The sequence below is a fragment of the Hyla sarda genome, chromosome 5, assembly GCF_029499605.1.
Source record: "Hyla sarda isolate aHylSar1 chromosome 5, aHylSar1.hap1, whole genome shotgun sequence".
NCBI classification, from domain to species: Eukaryota; Metazoa; Chordata; class Amphibia; order Anura; family Hylidae; genus Hyla; species Hyla sarda.
The window spans coordinates 274,956,106-274,975,981 of NC_079193.1; the positions used below are offsets into that span (position 1 = coordinate 274,956,106).

General features: G+C 39.6%; 1 long non-coding RNA gene across 3 annotated transcripts in view; it reads left to right on the plus strand.

The window, feature by feature from the left end:
- Positions 1 to 19,876, plus strand: part of LOC130272685 (uncharacterized) — a 41,874-nt gene that overhangs the window by 5,328 nt on the left and 16,670 nt on the right. The gene's annotated exons all lie outside the window — the stretch shown is intronic.

A 19,876-nucleotide genomic window follows, 5' to 3' on the forward strand; every position in this document is an offset into this window, starting at 1 on the left:
AAGCAGCTCTCCCCACATTTGTAGGCAGCTCCCCCACATTTGTAGGCAGCTCCTCCCACATTAGGTCAGCAGTTCCCCCACAATAGTAAGCAGCTCCCCCCACATTTGTAGGCAATTCCCCCACATTAGGTCAGCATTTCCCCCCACAATAGTAGGCAGTTCCCCCACAATAGTAGGCAGCTCCCCCCACATTTGTAGGCAGCTCCCCCAACAATAGTAGACAGCTCCCCCCACATTTGTAGGCAGCTTCCCCCACATTTGTAGGCAGCTCCCCCCACATTAGGTTAGCAGTTCCCCCACAATAGTAGGCAGCTCCCCCCACATTAGATTGGCAGCTCCCCCCAACAGACATACAGCTTCCAGCCATATACAGTGTATGGCTGCAGGCTGTATGTCTGTCTGTATGGCTGCATGTCTGCCCCCACAGTGTTCCGATCACCGCTCCTCCAGCCCGGGTCACCATCTACTGCTATGGCCTATGGACCATAGCAGTAGGTGCCGGGACCGGGGAGTGGTGACCGGATCACTGAAGATAGCACGGCCGGTCACTCACCAGGCCCCGGTCGGCGCGTCCTCCTGCGGTCCTCCTTGTCCTGCGCTCCTCTGCCTCTATGGTTGTAGGCACGTGACGTCACTGACGTCCCGTGCGTACAACCATAGAGACGGAGGACCGGACCGCAGAAGGACCGAAGGAGGATCGCAGGAGGACGCCGGGGAATGGTAAGTGACCGGCGGACATCCTTATGTCCCGAAAAGATTTTTCGGGACACAGGGTTGTCCGGCATAGGAATACCTATGAATATCTGCCCGGGCCGGCTCCCGTGTGTGGCTGCAGGCGGGGGCCGGCCAGAGTAAGTAAAAACTAATACTGTATACTAAAAACCAGGGGGCCTCCAGCTGTTGTAAAACTACAACTCCCAGCATGCCTGGACAGCCTTTGCCATGCTGGGAGTTGTAGTTTCACAACAGCTGGAGGCACCCTGGTTTTTAGTATACAGTATTAATTTTTACTTGCTCTGGCTGGCCCCCGCCTGCAGCCACACACGGGAGCCGGCCTGGGCAGATAATCAGAAGTTTTCCTATCCCGGACCTCAATACCCGGCGTATAAGATGACCCCCGACTTTTCAGAAGAAAATTTCAGAAGAAAAAAGTCATCTTATACGCCGGGATATACAATACTTATTGGCCCCAATATATTTTATGACATAAGAAGGAAAAAAAAGAACAGTTTTGAGCATGATACATAAAATTACTAATGGAACCCATGCAGGAAATTTTTTTAGTTTACCTTTTAAATGTAATAACAATAATATAATGAGAAGTGGGTAATGTTGTTTGCAAATACATTTATCACTTTTACTATTCTATGTTTACAGGACATTCAAAGAAAAAACTTTGTCTTCACCCACACGGGTTGGCTACTTTAAAGTCAAAGAGTTGCAGACACTTCTTAGAATTACTAAAAAATGTAGAAAACTACATTGGTGCTGACCTATAAGGCTAAGTTTCCACTTGGTTTTTTTTCTGGCAGTTTTTGAAAAACTGCCACTGCAGAATTTGAGCCAAAGTCAGAAGTGGATCCAGAAGGGAGGAGAAGTGTAAGTCCTTCCTTTTTATGTCCTATTCCTTTTGAATACACTCCTGGCTTTGGCTCAAAAACTGCAGTGGCAGTATTTCAAAAACTGCCAGAAAAAAAAACAAGTGGAAACTTAGCCTTAAAATCATGCTTTATTGAGATCCATTAACCCCTTCATGACCCAGCAAATTTAGATTTCTGGCTCACATTATCTTCCTCCTCCCCTTCTAAGACCCATATTTTTTTTTTTTACTAACAAAGTTGTATTATGGATTATTTTTTGTGGGACAGGTTGTACTATTCATAGGGCATTTATTTTTATTTTTAATATAGAAATGCACAATTTTGTGGGCAATAATCTTTTAGGAGTTCACAATCCAGTAAAACTGACATGCAAACTTTATTCTATGAGTCCGTATGATTCCAGTAATCCCAAACTTTAATAATTTTTGTTTAGTTTTATGGTTAAAAAAATTTCAAAACTTTAAAAAGAAATTTGAAACTTGAAAATAACTTTTTTTAAATTTCTACCTATGGAGCTGGATCAGATTTTATTTTTTGCGCCATGAGCTGTAGTCTTTCACTGTTTTTAACTTTTGTGTAGTTCTAGTTTTTTTATCACTTTTTTGCCATTTTTTTGGGATTTGTCTTACATAGATCAATGTAAAGGTATTGCATTACATTGATCCATGAAATCTGTGCTCAATTGCTAAGGCCCTGGGCTTCCCTAGCAACCCATCGATGTTGTCGCGCGGGGCTATAAGACAACTAGACACCAGGGAATAGGGGCATTTAATGTCTAAATGCTGTGATCTGTATAGATCACGGTATTTAACCAGTTAAAAGACCAATATCAGAGCAATCTCTGATGTCTGTAATTATCGGCAGATGTCAGCTGCTGATAGCAGTGGAAATCTGCTGGTTGTGCCTAGACCCAGCCCGCCGGCCCGCTCGCCTGACCCATGATGTACATGTCTGTCATGGGTCGGGAGCAGCTGATATGCTCTATCTTCCCTGCCGGGGCAAGCAATTTTTAATGGATTCCAATAAATCATGATTTTAATAGGTGGGTGCCAATGCACAGTTTTGCAAATTTTTCAGTTATTAGACTTTTTTTCTTTTCGTCATTGTGCACTATTGCTACGCTATTTATATTTTCAGGTAATGCCTGCCATTTGTTAAGTCACGATATTTAGGTGCATTTTTTTAAGTATTTTTTCCATAGTACCACCTCGCTGTTCCTCTACTTGTGACTTAAAGGGGTTACCCAGAAAAAACCCTTTTTTATATATATAAACTGGATCCAGAAAGTTACACAGATTTGTAAATTACTTCTATTAAAAAATCTTAATCCTTTCAGTACTTATGATCTGCTGTAGTTGAGTTGTTCTTCTTCTGTCTAAGTGCTCTCTGATGACACCTGTCTCGGGAACTGTCCAAAGTAGAAGAAAATCCCCATAGCAAACCTCTTCTACTCTGTGCAGTTCCCGAGACAAGCAGAGATGTCAGCAGAAAGCACTGTTGTCAGACAGAAAAGAACAACTCAACTTCAGCAGCTGATAATTATTGGAAGGATTAAGATTTTTTATTAGAAGTGATTTGCAAATCTAAATGGGGCTGACTGGTTCTCAAGGTCTTGAGTGTGATGGAAATGTGTTATATGGTTTTGTCTGTGAATATGTAATGATGATAGTGGTGTTTATGAATAATTTAAGAGGGTGATGATGGGTGCTTGTATAAACTTGAGGGTATGTATATATATAATGAATAATTAAAGAGGGTGATAGGTGTTCCTGTATAAACTGGAGAATCTGTATATAAAGATCGGTGTATATGGGAGAGAGGGAAAAGTATGGGGGAGAAAAGTATCTTGATAGGTGTTTGTGAATGATTGGAGAGGGTGATGATAAATGTTACTGTATAAATTGGAGAATATGCATGTATATAATGAATATTTGTGATGATAGGTGTTTCTGTATAAACTGCAGGATGTGTGTGTATATATTGATCGGTATATATGGGAGAGAGAAGTGTAGGGGAGAAGGAAATGATTAAAGGAGAAGGGGGATGGTGAAAGAGAGATAGAGGATGGTGAAAATAAAAGAAAAGGCTCTTACTTGGATAGATAAAAGCGTAATTTATTTGTAATTTAATAATATAAAACAGGAAAAAACGCTGGGCCCTAGCGCTTATACTTTCCAATGCATATGAAACAGTTAAAATAATTCATAAATGTAATTCATAACAAGGTCAGTAGATGAAAAGCACTAAATAGTTATACAATGTGCAATAGTAGGTAAATGAACCCGGTGCTGCGACCGCAAGGTATAACAGACCAAGTCAATTGCTCTCGGTACGGCGACCGTAGAGATGTGTGAAATAGTCAAGTAGTCCACGGTGCTGCGACCGTATGCCAGAAAGAAGAAACAAAGTCACAATGTAGCGGTACTGCGAACGCAGTTGGTAGTACAATTCAATGGGACACAGTGTGTCAATGTTGCGAGGGTGCGTGCTGTCTCTAACAGAGTGAGGGAGCCATGGATTGGCAGTGGGCCAAAAGTAGGAAGCTCCAGCGGTTGCAAGGCTGGGTAGTGGAAAGGGGGAAGAAATATCTTGTGGTACTATGTACCTCTCACCCGGTCACTCCTATGGACTTTGTAATGTCGGTCCTCACTCTGGAAACAAAGCAGCTTGTTTGTGACTGTCTGCGGTCACTGGTGCTCGGCTTCTCCTCGTGGCGGTGAGCGTGTTGGGCGCGTAATAGAATCCTGGCGCGCTGTGATGATCCTGTGGTTCTGTGATTGAGCTTGGTGATGATAGTGCTTGCAATGGTGTCTACTGCCTTAAGACTAGACGCGTTTCGGACCCTCTAGGTCCGTCCTCAGTAGTCTGCTTGAACACTGCCAAATTGTGCCTTATATACAGTCCAAGTAAAAGATGGAAGGAAAACATGGTGGAAGATCCGGACCCGGGTCCAAAATGGAATAACAGGAATGGACTCGCAGTCCGGGTGGTGAAAAAAGAGGTAGGTGAATTGGGGAAATAGAGTTTGAAGAGTTAGAGGTTGTAGATGATTAGTATGTGTATATGGCAAGGTGGGGATTTGACCTAAATGTATATATATATCTTCAGGTGTATTCTAATGGAAGATCTGGTGGAGGTTATAGGTAAAGTATATATTACATGATGAATGGTATGTTTGAGGGGACAAGAGCTGAATAATTAATGTTTGCAGGTATGGCTGGGTAAATGTAGAGGTGAAAACAGTTTTTCCATGCAAACTTATGTATAAATCAATGGATCTATACTCATGTGTAAGAAGAATATAATGAATGGTATGTATGGAGGGACAAGAGCTGTGTAATTAACAGGTCTGGCAGGTGTATGTGGGAATGGAAACGATTAATTGCATGATTATATATAAATCATATATAAATCAATAGATACATAGGTATATATAAGAAAAATGGGCAAGATAACTGATTGTAAGAGTGGATATGGATAACAATTGGTGATAATCTGAGTGCTCTAATAAATATGAGTAAGATCCAATTAAGTGGTGCAAGTGGGAGAAGTAGTGAAAAGATATTAAAAAGATGTTTAGGTAAAAAATTGGATAATAGAGGATATATATAGAATGTGGAGTGCTGCTCTTGTTGGAACACATGATTAATAGTAATAAATATAAAAAAAATATATAAAATATAAAAAATAAAATATATAAAAAATAAAATAAAATAAAAATAATAATAAATATAAAAATAAAAATAAATAAAAATAATAATAATAAAAAATAAAAATACAAATAAATAAATAAATATAAATAAAAATAAAAATAAAAATAGAATTAAAATAAAATAATAAAAAATGAATATGAAATAAAAATGCTAATAATAAAAATAAATCTAAATAATAAAAAATATAAAATAGTAAAAATGGTAAAAGATAAAAGTAAATAATTGAATGGGTAAAATTAGTAAAATAATATAAAATATAATATACTCTGTAGCTGCGTACTGAAATTGTCTGTTTATAGGAATCTGAAAATTTCCAAGTCTGCGTTTAATCCAAAGGGCGCCAGAGTTTGCAGGTCATAGATCATTTTGCTTTCTTGTCTCGACATTTTCCTGATGTGGTCGCCTCCCCTCCAATCGTGTTTTACTTTTTTAATGGCTGCAAAGGTAAGTCCTGATGGGTTCCTGTTATGTTTATCTCTAAAATGCGTTGATAGAGAATGGTTCTCAAATCCTGTTTTTATGTTATGAACGTGTTCTTGTATACTTTTTTTGAGGCTTCTTTTTGTGCGTCCTATGTATTGTAGTCCACATGGACATGTGATAATATATATCACAGACACGCTGTCTTAGGTGAGGAACTCGGTTACCTTGTGTTCCTGTCCATTACCTTTGGATATTATTGTCTCTGTTTTCTTTGGGAAATCCGTGATCTTGCAGTTGGTGCATTTTCCACAGCGAAAAAAACCTTTGAGTTTTAGCCACGTTTCTGTTGGTTTTTGGGTTTCTCCAATCACTGGTTGTTTAGAACTGGGGGCTAGTTTCAGTCCCAAATTCGGCGCTTTCGTGTAAACTATCTTCGGTTTGTCAGTTAGAATTGAGTTTAAGGCTTTGTCCTGTTTTAGTAGTTCCCAATTGCGTTTGATAATATTTTCAATTTGTTTATGTTGGTTGTTGAAGAGTAGGATAATTTTTGGATTTTGTTCCATTGTTGTAAGTTTGGTCTTTGGTTTGAAATAGTCTTTTCTTTCTTGTTTTCTGATTTTTTTCCAATGCATTTGTCAGTATTTTCTCTGGATGGATAGTCTTTGTTCTTGAATTCTTCTGTTAGTGATCTTGCTTCCTCCTCAAAATTTTCCTCGTTGGTGCAATTTCTTTTTAAGCATCTAAACTGGCCCTGGGGTACATTTAGGAGCCATTGGGGTAGGTGGCAGCTGCTGAAGAGGATATAGGAATTCCTCGCTGTGGGTTTTTTGTATGTTTGGCATTTTAAATTACCGTCATTGATTTAGATGAGAAGATCTAAAAATTCGACCCGTTCTGTACTGATTTGTGGGGTAAAACGGAGATTAAAATTATTGTCATTAAGAGAATCTAAAAATGTATCCAATTGGGGTCTTGAACCTCTCCAAATCATTATAATGTCGTCAATGTATCGCTTCCATAGGACCAGATCTGTGCCAAGCTTGGGGATAATAACCTGTTGTTCCCAATATCCCATGAACAAATTAGCATAACTCGGCGCAAATCTGGTCCCCATGGCTGTTCCGACCTTCTGGCGATAAAATTGTTGATTAAAAAAGAAATAATCATGTGTTAAAATATATTTGATACTTTCTGTTAAAAAGCCGATTTGGGTGGGAAAAAGTTCTTCTGCTTGGGTTAAAAAATAGTGCGATGCTTCTATCCCTTGTTCATGATTAATACAGGTATAGAGTGAACTTACATCTAGGGTTCCGATTATCCAGTCTTCATGCCACTCTAGTTTTTCCAATGTGGTTATGGTGTCTGTTGTATCCCGTAGATAGGATGGTATTCGTTTCACATAAGGTTGTAAGTAATGGTCTACATATTTAGATAGATTGGACGTGATAGACTGTATACCTGATACTATGGGGCGTCCAGGTGGGTCTGTTGGATGTTTGTGGACTTTTGGGAGGCAATAAAATATTGGGAGTCTTTTTTCTGTTCCTAAGATAAAATCCAATTCAGTTTTGTTTAAATTTTTTTCTAGTAGCGCTGCTTCACACAGGGATTCCAGTTCCTTTATGTACTGTGTTGTGGGGTCTTCTAATAGGAGTTCGTATGTTTCTGAGTCTGATAGTTGTCTATTACATTCTTTCACATATTTGTCGGTATCTAAGATCACGATGGCTCCTCCCTTATCAGCTGGTCTGATGGTGATTTGATGGTTATCTTGTAATTCTTTTATTGCCTGAATCTCCTTTTTTGTTAAATTGTTAGTTAGTTTGTTTGCAGGTTTTAAATTCCGTATCTCTTTCTCCACGCAGTATCTGAAGGCGTTGATTTCTCCTCCTACTTCTTGTGTTGGGTAAAACGTAGACCTTTTCTTTAAATTAGAATGTACATAATGTTCTGCTGGGAGATCCCTTATTTCAAGTGGTTTTTTCAGGAAATATTTTTTAAGACTCAAGTTCCTAATGAATTTTTCAATGCCGACATAAACATCAAATTTACTCATCTCTTTAGTTGGGGCGTATTTCAGGCCTTTGTCCTATAGTTTCTGTTGGTGTGGTGTCAAAATGGTTTTGCTCAAGTTGATGATCGCTGTCTCTAGCTGGGTTTTCCCCTCTTTTTCTTTCGGTTCGGGGTTCTCTCTTGATCCGAAATTTCTGTTTCTATGTCTAATTCTCTCTTTCTGATGTTTTTTTCTCCTCCCAGGTGCTGATTGGATTTTTCTTGTATTTTCTTCGGCTGCATGTATGCTATCATGCTTGTCGTTCTTACTGGTTAGTGGTGTATCTGTGCTACCGTAATTGTCTCCTTCTTTTTTGTGATATTCTCTGTTGGTTGGTTTGGTTCTTGTGTTGGTATCCTCTCCTCCTCTTGTGGGTCTGGGTTTCTGTGCCTCTGGTCTCTTATTGCTTGTTCCTGTGGGTGGCTGTGTGATTGCTGAGTCTGGTGTTTGTTTCTCTGCGTTTCTTGATATGACTTCTGAGGATGGTTCCGGTATTGTGGTCTGTATCCTAAAAAATCATTCTGGGGGTAATAGTTGCCCCTCACTGGTCTATGGTTTGATCCCGATTGTGTCTGACTTGAATAGGTGGGATAATGATTTTTGTAATAATTATGTCCTGTGTGGTGTCTTGGGCCATCATATTGGTTGTAATGGTTATGACGTCCTCTCACCATGTTTTGGTCCTGAGTGTAATATCTTCTGTTTTCAGAGTGGTAAGTCTGTGTTTGTTGTCCGGTCTGTCCGTTGATTATTCTGATCTTTCTCCCAATTACCTCTCAGTTTTCCAGATTTTTTCTTGATTATCTCTTGTTCAAGTGTGTTGAGAGATCTTATAATGGCAGTTTGATAGCGATGGTATTCTTCATTCTTTTCAAATGTTTCAATCCTTTCTTTTAATACAGTTAGATCCTCTTCCATTTTCTTGGTCAGGATTTTCCTTCTTTCTATGATCAATTTGACCAGTTCTATAGATTTTTCTTTGAAGAAAGTGTCCCACAAATTTTTGAATGGTTCATCTTCAAGGTCTCTGGATATTGTTTTGTACAACGTGAGGCCTTTTGGTACCATATTCTGTTCTACCAGGAATGTCAGGGATTTAATTTCCCATTGGTGTCTCAGTGTTTTCTTCAAAAGGTTTTCAAATTGTCTGAATGTTGTAGATATATCTTGATTAATTATAGGTGTTCGTTCTGGTGTTTTCGGTGAATCCTTTTCTGTCTCCTCTATGAACTGAAATTCATTTATAGTATTCTTTTTCTGTTCTAAACAGTCCCATAAATTCATTGTGGTATAGATGTGTGTTATATAGGGAATATGATCAGAGAGTACTATCTCTGGAGATAAAGAATGAATTGAAAAAGATTAAGGAAGTGTGAGATGTACTCAATCTGGTGTGGTGACCGAGAACTTCAGTCTGGGTATAATCTCCTGTATACCCTGATTAAGCAGAAAATTCGTAAAGATAAATGGGGGTGACTGGTTCTCAAGGTCTTGAGTGTGATGGAAATGTGTTATATGGTTTTGTCTGTGAATATGTAATGATGATAGTGGTGTTTATGAATAATTTAAGAGGGTGATGATGGGTGCTTGTATAAACTTGAGGGTATGTATATATATAATGAATAATTAAAGAGGGTGATAGGTGTTCCTGTATAAACTGGAGAATCTGTATATAATGATCGGTATATATTATCACATGTCCATGTGGACTACAATACATAGGACGCACAAAAAGAAGCCTCAAAAAAAGAATACAAGAACACGTTCATAACATAAAAACAGGATTTGAGAACCATTCTCTATCAACGCATTTTAGAGATAAACATAACAGGAACCCATCAGGACTTACCTTTGCAGCCATTAAAAAAGTAAAACATGATTGGAGGGGAGGCGACCACATCAGGAAAATGTCGAGACAAGAAAGCAAAATGATCTATGACCTGCAAACTCTGGCGCCCTTTGGATTAAACGCAGACTTGGAAATTTTCGGATTCCTATAAACAGACAATTTCAGTACGCAGCTAAAGAGTATATTATATTTTATATTATTTTACTAATTTTACCCATTCAATTATTTACTTTTATCTTTTACCATTTTTACTATTTTATATTTTTTATTATTTAGATTTATTTTTATTATTAGCATTTTTATTTCATATTCATTTTTTATTATTTTATTTTAATTCTATTTTTATTTTTATTTATATTTATTTATTTGTTTTTTTTTTATTATTATTATTTTTGTTTATTTATTTTTATTTTTATTATTATTATTTTTATTTTATTTTATTTTTTATATATTTTTTTTTAGATTTATTACTATTAATCATGTGTTCCAACAAGAGCAGCACTCCACATTCTATATATATCCTCTATTATCCAATTTTTTACCTAAACATCTTTTTAATATCTTTTTACTACTTCTCCCACTTGCACCACTTAATTGGATCTTACTCATATTTATTAGATCACTCAGATTATCACCAATTGTTATCCATATCCACTCTTACAATCAGTTATCTTGCCCATTTTTCTTATATATACCTATGTATCTATTGATTTATATATGATTTATATATAATCATATAATTAATCATTTCCATTCCCACATACACCTGCCAGACCTGTTAATTACACAGCTCTTGTCCCTCCATACATACCATTCATTATATTCTTCTTACACATGACTATAGATCCATTGATTTATACATAGGTTTACATGGAAAAACTGTTTTCACCTCTACATTTACCCAGCCATACCTGCAAACATTAATTATTCAGCTCTTGTCCCCTCAAACATACCATTCATCATGTAATATATACTTCACCTATAACCTCCACCAGATCTTCCATTAGAACACACCTGAAGATATATATATACATTTAGGTCAAATCCCCACCTTGCCATATACACATACTAATCATCTACAACCTCTAACTCTTCAAACTCTATTTCCCCAATTCACCTACCTCTTTTTTCACCACCCGGACTGCGAGTCCATTCCTGTTATTCCATTTTGGACCCGGGTCCGGATCTTCCACCATGTTTTCCTTCCATCTTTTACTTGGACTGTATACAAGGCACAATTTGGCATTGTTCAAGCAGACTACTGAGGACGGACCTAGAGGGTCCGAAACGCGTCTAGTCTTAAGGCAGTAGACACCATTGCAAGCACTATCATCACCAAGCTCAATCACAGAACCACAGGATCATCACAGCGCGCCAGGATTCTATTACGCGCCCAACACGCTCACCGCCACGAGGAGAAGCCGAGCACCAGTGACTGCAGACAGCCACAAGCAAGCTGCTTCGTTTCCAGAGTGAGGACCGACATCACAAAGTCCATAGGAGTGACCGGGTGAGAGGTACATAGTACCACAAGATATTTCTTCCCCCTTTCCACTACCCAGCCTTGTAACCGCTGGAGCTTCCTACTTTTGGCCCACTGCCAATCCATGGCTCCCTCACTCTGTTAGAGACAGCACGCACCCTCGCAACATTGACACACTGTGTCCCATTGAATTGTACTACCAACTGCGTTCGCAGTACCGCTACATTGTGACTTTGTTTCTTCTTTCTGGCATACGGTCGCAGCACCGTGGACTACTTGACTATTTCACACATCTCTACGGTCGCCGTACCGAGAGCAATTGACTTGGTCTGTTATACCTTGCGGTCGCAGCACCGGGTTCATTTACCTACTATTGCACATTGTATAACTATTTAGTGCTTTTCATCTACTGACCTTGTTATGAATTACATTTATTGTTACGCCGAGCGCCTGGGTCCCCGCTCCTCCCCGGAGCGCTCGCAACATCCTCGCAATTGCAGCGCCCCGGTCAGACCTGCTGACCGGGTGCGCTGCGATACCTCTCCCAGCCGGGATGCGATTCGCGATGCAGGAGGCGCCCGCTCGCGATGCGCATCCCGGCTCCCGTACCTGACTCGCTCTCCGTCGGTCTTGTCCCGGCGCGCGCGGCCCCGCTCCTTAGGGCGCGCGCGCACCGGGTCTCTGCAATTTAAAGGGCCACTGCGCCACTGATTGGCGCAGTTGACTTAATTAGTGTGTTCACCTGTGCACTCCCTATTTATACCTCACTTCCCCTGCACTCCCTCGCCGGATCTTGTTGCCATTGTGCCAGTGAAAGCGTTTCCTTGTGTGTTCCTAGCCTGTGTTCCAGACCTCCTGCCGTTGCCCCTGACTACGATCCTTGCTGCCTGCCCCGACCTTCTGCTACGTCCGACCTTGCTCTTGTCTACTCCCTTGTACCGCGCCTATCTTCAGCAGTCAGAGAGGTTGAGCCGTTGCTGGTGGATACGACCTGGTTGCTACCGCCGCTGCAAGACCATCCCGCTTTGCGGCGGGCTCTGGTGAATACCAGTAGCAACTTGGAACCGGTCCACCAGCACGGTCCACGCCAATCCCTCTCTGGCACAGAGGATCCACCACCTGCCAGCCGAATCGTGACATTTATGAATTATTTTAACTGTTTCATATGCATTGGAAAGTATAAGCGCTAGGGCCCAGCGTTTTTTCCTGTTTTATATTATTAAATTACAAATAAATTACGCTTTTATCTATCCAAGTAAGAGCCTTTTCTTTTATTTTCACCATCCTCTATCTCTCTTTCACCATCCCCCTTCTCCTTTAATCATTTCCTTCTCCCCTATACTCTCTCCCATATATACCGATCTATATACACACACACATCCTGCAGTTTATACAGAAACACCTATCATCACAAATATTCATTATATACATGCATATTCTCCAATTTATACAGTAACATTTACCATCACCCTCTCCAATCATTCACAAACACCTATCAAGATACTTTTCTCCCCCATACTTTTCCCTCTCTCCCAGATACACCGATCATTATATACAGACCAGTTTATACAGGAACACCTATCACCCTCTTTAATTATTCATTATATATATACATACCCTCAAGTTTATACAAGCACCCATCATCACCCTCTTAAATTATTCATAAACACCACTATCATCATTACATATTCCCAGACAAAACCATATAACACATTTCCATCACACTCAAGACCTTGAGAACCAGTCACCCCCATTTATCTTTACGAATTTTCTGTTTAATCAGGGTATACAGGAGATTATACCCAGACTGAAGTTCTCGGTCACCACACCAGATTGAGTACATCTCACACTTCCTTAATCTTTTTCAATTGATTTACAAATCTGTTTAACTTTCTGGATCCAGTTGAGATATATATATATATATATATATATATATATATATATATATATATATGTGTGTGTGTGTGTATATATATATGTGTATATATATATATATATATATATATATATATATATATATATAAATATAAAAGTATTTTCCTGGAATACCCCTTTAATAATTAAATGTCAATCTTTCACATCAGCCAGTCTGCTTTGTAGAACTACCCTTTGTACATTGCAGGTAAATAGATGAGACCAGAACTCTTCTATTAAATAAAAATTAAATTTCAGACTAATAAAAAAAAACTTCCAAGAAGTCAGCAGGTTTTTGCACGTGGGGTAAGAATATGCATTGCATTGGGGGAAATATGAGTTTAAATGTGTTATAGCTCTCACTCATACCCTATGTTTATTATCTGTGTACTTCTAGTTGCAAAACTAAGACTCTAAAACTGCACCATAGCAAGAGCCATTTTTTGCCAGATGGAGTAGGCTTAACACAGTGGTGAATCTTCCCAGAAATGCCTTAGGGTCAGCCACTAATGTGGCAGATTTATTATCTTAATACATCTGGCAAATCTAATGCCAGTGGGTTTTTACTTAAGACCAGCATGTGAAATGTAGTAAATTCCCTCTATGTATTTCTGCCCTTGCAATTAAACTTAAAATATTTCTAATCCCTGCACAGTGAACGCTGCTATTATTAAAATAATGGTCCTTCCAATTATCTCGTATGCTTTTGCTTTGTTGTGATGCCAGTCTCCATCAGCTTCTTTCCCAGGTTACAAAGAATTCTTACCAACCCTATTTGGGTTCGAAGGAAACACAGGATTCTACAGCTTTTCTGATCTGATATATATCTATACTTTTACTTTAATCCCCCTAATTTGAAAGAAACCTCACTGTTTTACTCAGGTACCATTCAACCTCACCATACAAAGAAACCTGGTTACCTTTTAAAGTGGGAATCCAAACTTACCATACAACCATTATCGTATGAATGGTCCATTGGTAGCCATTAACTGGGTTAAAAAATACTGGTCATAGAAACACACAAACATAGATAGAGAAATATATATATATATATATATATATATACATTACTTCATAGGCTAACATATAGCTAAAACGGTTTCTCATTGAACCTAGAGCCTACATATGGTGCTGTGCCCCTGGACTTTAATTGTCCAGACTGGCCAGTTGGATGGTAGCTTACAAAGCAGGTGAGTGTAGTGCCACACTTTTTTTCCATATATGTATATATCCCATTAAGGACCAGGCCAATTTTCATTTTTGCATTTTTATTTTTCCCTCCTTTCCTTTTAAAATCCATAACTCTTGGCCTTCAGACAACCACACAATTTAAAACGACCACCACACAACCACACAACCACACAATTTAAAATATTTTCACCTACAGACCAATTGTACTTTGTAAACTCTGTAATGACATCTTTAATTTTACCATAAGATGTACCATGAAACAAAAAATTTATATTTGCGGGCATGAATTTATAAGAAAACTGCAATTTAGCAACTTTTGGGGGGGTTGGTTTTTACAAAGTGCACTTGTAACAGTCCTGGATTGTGCAAGATGACACGGGCCGTATCGGGGAGTGGAGTTTAAGGTGCCGCTTGTCTTCACCAGAGCCAACCGCAAGGCAGGATGGGCTTGCTGCGGCAGGCAACATCCAGGTTGCTACCCCCGATGCGACTCGACCACACAGGTAGCTGGGCAAAGGCAAAGTACAGAAGGGTAAGGCATAGGCGTAGTCGGACTTAGCAGAAGGTCAAGGCAGGCGGCAAAGGTGCGTAGTCAAAAAACAGCGGAAGGGTCAATAAACATGGGCAAGGCAACAGACAATAAGGAACGCTTAATCTCAGGCTAGGGGCACTAAAGATCCGGCAGGGAGGAAATGGAGGAGCGGCTTTATATAACATAGCAGTGGGACCAGGCACCAATCAGTGGTGCACTGGCCCTTTAAATTTCAGGCAGCCGGTGCTGCCTAGGAGGCGGGGAACCAGGAACATGATGGCCGAGCGGACGCAGGTGAGAAGCGGGTTGTGATTTGCATGTGGGCGCATCCTGCGATGCGAATCACGGCCCGGACAGGAGAGCAGGAAGGTGAGTGCTCACGGTCAGAGCACCGGACCGGAGTGCTCACCGTAACAGCACTCTTTATTCTGTAGGTCATTTTGATCACTTTTTAAAATTTTTGTCTGATATATAATGTGATTAAAATCTGTATTTTTGGTGTTTGATATTTTTTTTACATTTGCGCCGTTTACCGTATGGGATCGTAAATGCGGCAATACCAAATATAAAAATGTTGTTTCCTTTTTTTTTTTTTAAATGGGAAAATAAAGGTAATTTCATATTTTATTTTGGGAAGGGGTTTTATGTAAATTCAGAAACCTTTTTTTAATTTATTTTTTAACACTTTTTAAGTCCCCATAGGGGACTTTGATATGCAACCATTAGATTGCATTTACTGTATTATGCTATGCCATAGGTGTGATCGGCTATCCAGTGATATAGCCTGGCTAAGCCAGGCTACATTAGTAAATCGGTGATCGATGGCAGGAGGCAGGTAAGGGGACCCTCCTCTGCCATTTTAGCTCACGAAACCCCCGTGATGGGACCCAGGGGGAGGCCCTCTGAGTTATTGCAGATGTTTTTCTTTCACTTTAGACGCCTTGATCGCCATTAATGACTGGCATTGCCGATGCCTGTCAATAACAGTGAGTATCTGGCTACCGATAGCAGCTGACACTTACTGTTCTAAAGGAAATGCAGCACTTGTGCTCATTTCAAAGTACCAGGACAGAAGGAGGTACCTGTACTTCCTTTGTACTTAAAGGGGTACTCCGGTGGAAAACTTTTTTTTTTTTTTTAAATCAACTTGTGCCAGAAAGTTAAACAGCTTTGTAAATTACTTCTATAAATTTTTTTTAATACTTCCAGTACTTATTAGCTGTTTAATACTGGAGAGGAAATTATTTTCTTTTTGGAACACAGAGCTTTCTGCTGAATCACAAGCACAGTGCTCTCTGCTGACCTCTCTGTCCATTTTAAGAACTGTTCAGAGTAGGAGAAAATCTCCATAGCAAACATATGCTGCTCTAGACAGTTCCTAAAATGGACAAATATGTCAGCAGAGAGCACTGTGCTCGTGATATCAGCAGAGAGCACTGTGTTCCAAAAAGAAAAGAATTTCCTTTGTAGTATTCAGCAGCTAATAAGTACTAAAAGGATTAAGATTTTTTATTAGAAGTAGTTTACAAATCTGTTAATCTGTTTAACTTTCTGTCACCAGTTGATTTAAAAAAAAAAGGTTTCCACCGGAGTATTATATATATATATATAAAGAGGAAATCAGCACTCCCTTGGGCTTGATAATGGCTTGGTGAGCCGGCCGAAACGTCGCTCGTTTGGAGTGAATAAAGACACCCCTTTCTTCACAAACCTGGAGTGTCGCTGTTTCTACATTTATATATATATATATATATATATATATATATATATATATATATATATAAATATATATATATATATATAGATGCAAATCATAAAATGTTGCAGTATCTTGTAATACCTTTTTTATTGGACTAACAGCATTTTGTAGAGACAAGCTTTCGGGATTCCTCCCTTTATCAAGTCCAAAGCAAATCTAAGCTCACAAGCAGAAGACACAGGTTACATCTCACAAATATGCAGGGGTTAAGACAATAGATGTGGAGAATTCACACTAAGATGGGCCATAAATTGTCCTGCTATGGGAACATAGACTAAATAGATAAGGATGAGAAAAAGGAGGAGGGAGGGGGGAGCAGGGGAGAGACTGGTAATTAGCAGGACATAGTGAGATGCAAAAGAGAACAAAGTGCAGGTTATAAGAGAATCCAGTGTATAGTACAGGTTATAAGAAATTTTGATAATGAGATAAGAAGCTCAAATCCACATTAAGTCCCCTGTTTTTCGAGTCAAAAAACAGTATCATTTTGGCTTCAAATGTCTTTCTCTCTTGTGTGTTTTTGAAGTTCCCTCTCAGTATCTTGATTGTAAGGTCATGTATGGAGGGGCCTGTTTGGGTAAAATGGTGTCCAACTGGGGTGCAGTAGTCATTTTCTTTATGGCAGTTGATGGAATGTCTGTGTAGATTCATCCTTTCGTTGAGCTTCCGGCTGGTTTCCCCAATGTAGCATCCCATGTCACACTTGGTGCATTGTATCATGTAGACCACATTTGGTGATGTGCAGGAGTATAGTCCCCTAATGTTATAGGTCTTGTTGTTGTGGGTGGCTTCCACCTTGGTGCAGATATGTTGGCAGAGTTTACAGCAAGGTTTGGTGCAGGGTTTGGTCCCATTGTCTGTGTCTGTTCTTTCTGTAGGTAATTTTCTGCTGATCAGCTTTCGTTTTAAATTGTGTGGTTGTCTGAAGGCCAAGATGGGAGGTTCAGGGAAGATTTCTTTTAGCATCTCATCTTCCGCCAATATCGGCTGTAGGTCCTTGATAATTTTTCGTATTTCTTCAAGGGCCAGATAATATGTGGCCACCAGTGGTACGCATGGTGATGGTTGTATCTCTCTGTATTGTAGCAGGTGTTCCCGTGGTGTTTGAAGGGCAGAGTGTATTTTCCTATTGATTGTCCTAGGTTTGTATCCTTTTTGTTTGAATTTCTCAGACAGTGTTTGTAGGTGCAGGTCTCTGTCATCAGGGTTGGAGCAGATGCGATGGTACCTGGTAGCTTGGCTGTATATGATGCCTTTCTTAGTGTGTGATGGATGGAAACTGGATTTATGTAGATAGCTGAATCGGTCTGTCGGTTTTCTGTATACAGATGTTTGTAGTATGTTCCTGTTTATTGTGACAGTAGTGTCCAGGAAGTTCACACTTTCTGTAGAGAAGTCCATTTTGAGTTTGATAGATGGATTGAATGTGTTAAAGGCATCATGAAACTTTCTGAGTTTTTCTTTTCCTTCTGTCAAAATGATGAAAATATCATCAATGTAATGGTAGTATCTGTAGGGTTTGTGAAGTTGTGTGTCTAGACATCGTTGTTCAAGGTCAGCCATGAATAGGTTGGCATATTGTTGTGCCATCCTGGTCCCCATTGCAGTGCCCATCATTTGTAGATATATGTCACTGTTGAAACTGAAGTAGTTGTGTGTTAGGATGAATTCTATTAGTTTAGTGATGACTCCAGGGCTGTATTTCCGGTTGTGGGTTTGGGATGAGAGGAACAGGGAGCAGGCATCAATTCCATCTCTGTGAGGAATGTTGCTGTATAAGGATTTTACATCCATTTTTACTAATAGGAGTTGGCAGGCAAGTTTGTAATCTGATTGAGTTTGTTAAGAATGTCAGTGGTGTCCTGTATGAAGCTGCTGGTGTTTTTGACAAAGGGCTTTAATAGGTTTTCTACTAAGCCAGAGATCTGTTCTGTTAATGTGTCCATATCGGTTATTATTGGTCTGCCTGGGTTCCCAGTTTTGTGGATTTTTGGAAGCATGTAGAATGTCCCTGTTATGGGATTTGTGGGTATGAGTGTCTCTAATCCTTTCTGTGACTCTTTTGGAAAGGATTCGATCAGCTTCTTCATTTCCATAGTGTATTCTTTGGTGGGGTCTTCTGTCAGTTTCTTGTAGTCAGTAGTGTCTGACAATTGTCTGTTTCCCTCTTTTATTTAATCCTCAGTGTTCATTATCACCACTGCTCCTCCCTTGTCTGCTGGTTTGATTGTTATGGTTTGATTCATAGACGTGCGCAGCCTATTGCATTAGGGTGTGCACCCTAAAGCACCAACTCACTCCGCGCACGCGTGTGTGTGTGTTTATGTATGTGTGTGTATATATATGTGTATATATATATATATATATATATATATATATATAATATATATATATACATACATGCACACTCCTGCTTGCATAGTGTAGGAGGATTGGATCCAGGGCCGGTTTTAGGCTTAGCGTGGCCCTGGGCAAAATCAGAAGTGGGGTCTCAATAGTCGTCATAGTGCACTAATCAGATTAGCACATTTTTGGTCACTTCAAATACCATAAAAAATATCTAAAAAGCAAAAAAAAAAATGGTACCGAAAAAAACTACAAATCACAGCGCTAAAAATGACCCTCATACATCCCCATATACATAAAAATAAAAGTGCTATAGGGATCAGAATAGTACAATCTTATATTTTTGTATTCACATTAGGTTGGCAGCATAGTTCCCCCACATTAGGTTGGCAGTATAGTTCCCCCACATTAGGTTAGTAGTACAGTTATCCCACATTAGGTTGGCAGTATAGTTCCCCCACATTAGGTTGGCAGTATGTTCCCCCACATTAGGTTGGCAGTATAGTTCCCCCACATTAGGTGCAGTACAGTTCCCCCACATTAGGTTGGCAGTATAGTTCCCCCACATTAGGTTGGCAGTACAGTTCCCCCACATTAGGTTGGCAGTATATTTCCCCCACATTAAGTTAGTAGTACAGTTCCCCCACATTAGGTTGGCAGTATAGTTCCCCCACATTAGGTTGGCAGTATAGTTCCCCCACATTAGGTTAGTAGTACAGTTCCCCCACATTAGGTTGGCAGTATAGTTCCCCCACATTAGGATAGTAGTATAGTTCCCCCACATAAGGTTGGCAGTATAGTTCCCCCACATTAGGTTAGTAGTACAGTTCCTCCACATTAGGTGCAGTATAGTCCCCCACATTAGGTGCAGTACAGTTCCCCCACATTAGGTGCAATATAGTTCCCCACATTAGGTGCAGTACAGTTCCCCCACATTAGGTTAGTAGTACAGTTCCTCCACATTAGGTGCAGTATAGTTCCCCCACATTAGGTGCAGTATAGTTCCCCCACA